The sequence below is a fragment of the Anoplopoma fimbria genome, chromosome 4 (assembly GCF_027596085.1).
Source record: "Anoplopoma fimbria isolate UVic2021 breed Golden Eagle Sablefish chromosome 4, Afim_UVic_2022, whole genome shotgun sequence".
Lineage (NCBI taxonomy): Eukaryota > Metazoa > Chordata > Actinopteri > Perciformes > Anoplopomatidae > Anoplopoma > Anoplopoma fimbria.
In genome coordinates, this window is record NC_072452.1 from 26,965,779 (window position 1) to 26,971,778 (window position 6,000).

Genomic DNA, 6,000 nt, shown 5'->3' on the forward strand with positions numbered 1-6,000 from the left:
GCTGCTGCAGGGACGGGGGGTGCAGGGGGACGGTGCACAGGGGAGGAGGGGGGGTCTGATGAATTAACAAAAAAACCCGTTTTTTAAAAAAAAAAAAAAAAAATGAGTGAAGCGCACGGTCCGGAGGGGCCGGGGGGATGGAGGGTTCCTGCCCGACGAGAGGCGCCGCTCTGCCGCAACACAACTCCCGTCCTCCCGGTGCAGCGGAGAGCAGGACGCGTGACCGCTCTGAGAGAGAGGAGAGAGGAGAGTGACTCCGGCAGCACGGCGCTGTCTCCCTCCCTCCCTCTCTCTCTCTCTCTCTCTCTCTCTCCCTCAGTGTCTCTCTCCCTCTCTCTCTCTCTCTCCCCCCTCCCCTATACTCTCTATACACTACAGCGGGAGGGGGCGGGGCCAACAACTAACTCCGCGCATTTCACAACATTTATGACATTTTTTGACATGTTTCTCTCATAAAGATGAGGCCGCCATTACTGCTCCACTGTCACTGTGCGGCGGCCCGGGGCCACAGGCCGAGTACACCTGCACCTATATATATATATATATATATTATTTATATTTATATATATATATATATATATATATTTATATTATATATATATATATAAATATAATATAATATAAAAGGGGAAACACGTTCACACACTTTCATTCAAACGGTCAACAGTAAAAAGTCATACAGTATAAATGTCTCTCTCTCTCCCTCTCTCTCTCTATGTCTCTCTCTCTCTCTCTCTCTATGTCTCTCTCTCTCTGTCTCTCTCTCTCTCTCTCTCTCTCTCTATGTCTCTCTCTCTCTCTCTATGTCTCTCTCTCTCTCTCATGTATCTATATGTCTCTCTCTCTCTCTATGTCTCTCTCTCATGTCTCTCTCTGTCTCTCTCTCTCTCTGTGTCTCTCTCTCTGTCTCTCTCTCTCTCTCTCTCTCTCTCTCTCTCTCTCTCTCTCTCTCTCTATGTCTCTCTCTCTCTCTCTGTATCTCTCTCTCTCTCTCTCTCTCTATGTCTCTCTCTCTCTCTCTCTCTGTGTATCTCTATATGTCTCTCTCTCTCTCATGTATCTCTATGTCTCTCTCTCTCTCTGTGTATCTCTATGTCTCTCTCTCTCTCTCTCTCTCTCTCTCTCTGTGTATCTCTATGTCTCTCTCTCTCTCTGTGTATCTCTATGTCTCTCTGTATCTCTATGTCTCTCTCTCTCTCTCTCTGTGTATCTCTATGTCTCTCTCTCTGTGTCTCTCTCTGTATGTATCTCTCTCTCTCTCTCTCTGTGTATCTCTATGTCTCTCTCTCTCTCTGTGTATCTCTATGTCTCTCTCTCTCTCTCTCTGTGTATCTCTATGTCTCTCTCTCTCTCTCTCTCTCCTCCGTCACAGAGCAGAGAGAGGCGGGAAGCGGCCGTCCCTCGCGCTCTGAGCGCCACCTACAGGCGGGAAGCGGCTCAGGAGCTCAGGAGCCGGCTCTCTCTCTCTTTTTCTTTTCCCGCCACGGGAGGAGCGGAGACACAAGCAGGAGAAGGTGAAACAAACATGGAGTCCTCTAACGGGGAGAGAGAGGCTGCTGTGAGGACACCTGTGCTGTCCTCACAGCAGCCTCTCTGTGATGTCACACACATATGATGAGGGGATTATGGGGTTTAGGGTTTTTTAGGTTTTTTTTTGCATATGGCCGCCTCATTTGTAGTTCTTCTGCTTAGAGAGATAATCCAAATGCAGAAATCAAAAAACATTCTTTAAAAAACATTCTTTAAACTTAATTTCAGCTTTTGAGGTTTATTATTATTTAGGACAAAAAAATAATAAACAAAAAAAATAATAATATGAAGTATTATCTGTCTTAAAAGGAAGAAAAAACTTTATTTAAAAAAATACGTGTTACAAATGACGGCTTCATGAATATAAAACTCTTTACTGCTAAAAGATACTGAATAATGTGATTATTCTGCAGAGTACATTGATATACAGGCCGAGTACTGCACATTACTGATACTTTTATAATAATGATTAATAATTAAAAATGTTCTTTTTCAGTGTCGCACTTTGAGTTACACAAATATTGTCACATATGCTTCTATATTGTCTATTAAATAAACTACAAATACAATAATCCTTCATTAGTCACCCAGCAGGGACATTTGTATTGCATCAGTTAAAAAAAGAATATTTATATATTTATACTCATATAGTATGATAAATATAATATTTATTACCCTATACATATATATTTTAGTATAATAAACAGTTAAGAAAGTATAATAAAAAAGGTAGATTGTGACATGCAAAAAAATATATAATATCTTTTATCTATATTATTATGGTCAGGTCACAACTTGTATTTAAAATATTGTATTAAATTAAGTAATATCATCAAACAAGTAGAACAGTAATGACATATTTATCTTTTTATTATGGGCCTTTAACTCCTCCAGAATGTGATGGACATTAATAACCTTAATAACAGACCGTACGATGATTTATTTTCTTTTGCTTGACATTTTTCAGAGCAATGTTTACCGTAGCTACTTAGCTGCCATGCTAATCAAGGTCTCTGTAAATAGCAGTTTGTATTTTGGTTAATTACAGAGACATGAGGATCACAGATGTGGGAGGGTTGATGGAGAGAAGCTGTGGCTCGTGGTTCAGGATTCACACAGCCACAGTATTATTACACACTGCAGCCGATACAGGAAGAAACACCAGACGTTACTGTTGGACAGGTAGAAACATGGGGCCCAAATAAAAGGCCCCCAAACAGCTATCGACTTATTGTGATGTTTAAATATGAACAATGCTGAAATGTGTTACTTTTCTAACTTATTGCATCATAAAATCACTTATAAATAAAAGGCCCTGAAGAACTTTAATAATATGCTACTCAGCTGTTTACTTTTTACTGTGCACTTTTACTTCAGAGTAAAACATATTTTATTTACTTTTATTTAATTCTTATTTTATTTATTTTAATTTAATTTAATTTAATTTAATTATTTAATTTTATTTAATTTAATTTAATTTTATTTAATTTTATTTTATATTAATTTAATTTAATAAAATGGTATATATGAATTTTCAGACGAGGTAGTATGGATGAAGATTATTTCTGTAATAGTGCTAAATCCCTAAATCTTAAATCCTCCCCTGAAAAAACAAAACCAGGTCGTTTTCACCGTCAGACAGAAACATTGGTGAAATACATTTAGCAGAGGTTTTTCTTTATTTCTTTGACATAACTACCTTGGTAATAAAGTAAAGGATGGATTTAATTAGTGGAGGTATTTCTCAGGAACTGAATGATGCACACAGCTAATTATCTTCGACAGCTTTGGACTCTTTCTGCCGTCGGTGACGAGCTGAGTCCACCCTTTTCAAAAAGATGAATGATGGAAACATAATGAGGCCAATTCCCTGACAAAATTGGAATTAATTAAATTATTAAAAAACAATTGTCAGTGACGCCTGATCTTTTAGGGCCAGTAGGTGGAGAATCGCTTTTCAAAAATGAACTAAAACAGGAAAATGAAACAAATTATTGTCAATCACAAATAGAGCTGGGTATCATTAAAATAAGATTAAATACCAGTAACCTTAAAGAGATGCCTTTAATTACCCTTTTTTCTACTCCATTCGATAACCGTAATGTGTAAAATGCCGTCACCGCTGCATTTATTTGAATCAGACTCCACATATGTTTAGTTTTCAAACCACTGCTGCAGTTTAGGGGCAAACAAATAGTCATTTATTTCTTCATCTGGGTAGAAAAAGGGATCAAATGCAGGTATAGTTTGACTGGAGAAGTTTACTACTTTCTCACAGTCGTCACCTCCAGTTCTGAGTCAGAGCTTCCTGTGTTAAAGCTGCATTCTCTCTGCTGTCCACCAGGGGGCGACTCCTCTGGTTGTATAGAAGTCTATGAGAAAATGACTCTACTTCTCTCTTGATTTGTCAACTCAAAGAACCGTCTGACTTTCTTTTAATCCAGATTCAGAATCAGGTTTTCTCACATTAGAGGAAAGTGTTTTTGTGTTTTTTGATTCATGACCGTCAAAAATATCAAAGAAACATGAAAGAAAAAACAAGAACTGCAAATGTCAAAAATCTTACAATTCAGAACGAATCGTACAATGATTTAAAATATGTAAAATATGTCTGAACGAAGTGTGGAGAAAACAAGATTTGCATAAATGTGCATTAATTTAGAGACTTTGATCATCATCATCCTCAATTTACATCTCATTATAAATTATTGTAATTTCTCAGCAGATTGAACATATCTTATCTGTGGTTATTGCTTCTATTCTAATGATTCAGAAGGGCCAAACTAAATATATATATATACTCCTCTGGTTGTATAGAAGTCTATGAGAAAATGACTCTACTTCTCTCTTGATTTATTCCCTCAGTAAACATTGTAAACATGAGTTTATGGTCTCAATCTCTAGTTTCAAGTCTTCTTCAATACAGCATGATGTTCATTTAGTAAATGATGCTCCATTTAGAGTCAAACAGACCATAAAGCAGGGGATGCTTTAGGGCGGGGCTACACACTGATTGACAGGTCCACACCAGAGACGTATACGGCGTCTCTACGTCACTCCTCCTCACTCCATATATGGTCACTTCCTGTTCACTGGTTGCAAAAAACAAGATGGCGACGGTGAAATGGCTGAACTCAAGCTTTCAAAACGTCAGTCCACAAACCAACTAGTGACGTCACCATGACTACGTCCACTTCTTAAGTAACGTTTATGGTTACTGGGTTATTTCAGCTGCTACCTTTTTAACCAATACTCATCACAAGTGATTGATAATTTGGCACCAGCTTGATAATCATTATCTATGATGCTGAATGTAAAGTATTTGAATCTACACTAAATACAATAAAATGAATGAACATCATGTTTTTTCCCCACATGAATACAGATATCACTCCTAAATGGACACAACCAACATTAAATTAGATTTTATTGATAATAAACTGAACCGTCCCTGCTGCTGCTCTGTGTTAACAAACCCCACCCGTCTGGCTCCGACAGCGACTTAAAACAAACAGTTCTGTCGATACCGTTTAGTCTCTGTCTGTTTTTCCACGTCGTCTTCCTGAAGACATGCAGCGACAGGTTTTGGTCTCCAGAGGAGTTTAAACCTCTGTGGTCGACTTTGTCTCCCAGCATCCCTCTGGGTGATTAACCTCTCCGGCCTGAGTGGACCCCGACTGATCGGCTCTAATATCCTGATCAATATTCTCAGTCGCTCCTCTGCAGCTCAGCTCACATTCATAATCAGAAGTATGACGTTAGGTCACAGAAACAAAAGTTCCCTTTTGGTCTCAAAGTCGTTCTGTTCTGTTTTTATTTACACTTTAACATTGATATTCTGTCTTTTTACATATTAATTATGGAATTTATTTCTTGATTATTACATTGATTATCATTAATTTGTCCTTTTATACACATATACCTGCCTGTCTTGTTGTGCACATTAATTAGCACAGTTTGATTATACAAGTGTACTGCACATTATATTTTATATTTAAAGTTTTAATGTTGATTTAATTGTACATGTATACAGTATTAGTAGTATTAGTGGTATTAGTACTGCCTCGTTAATACAGAAAACAAAGAGGACGTTTATTTCCTTAGCATGAATTAAAAGAAAGGGCTTTAAAAAAACGGTCTGAAACACATGTGGAGTCCAATTAACCACATTAGTGATTGTTTCAGGTGTGCTTTTTACTATTTCTGTCACTTTACAGGTGAGAAAACCAATGGAACACAAATTGTAGGAACGACTATCAACGAAAAACTATCAATATTAAAGAAAAACACTTGCAAGGAACCAAACTGTACTGGAAATAATAAAAAAATGAAAATACCTGAGCCTAACTCGTCCTCTTTAGAGTGAAGAGATCAATAAAGTAAAACCAGACTCAGATGTCGATTAAATAGAATTGATAGTAACCAAAAAGAACGTAAACAAACCATAATATTATTAAAAACAGAGGTTAA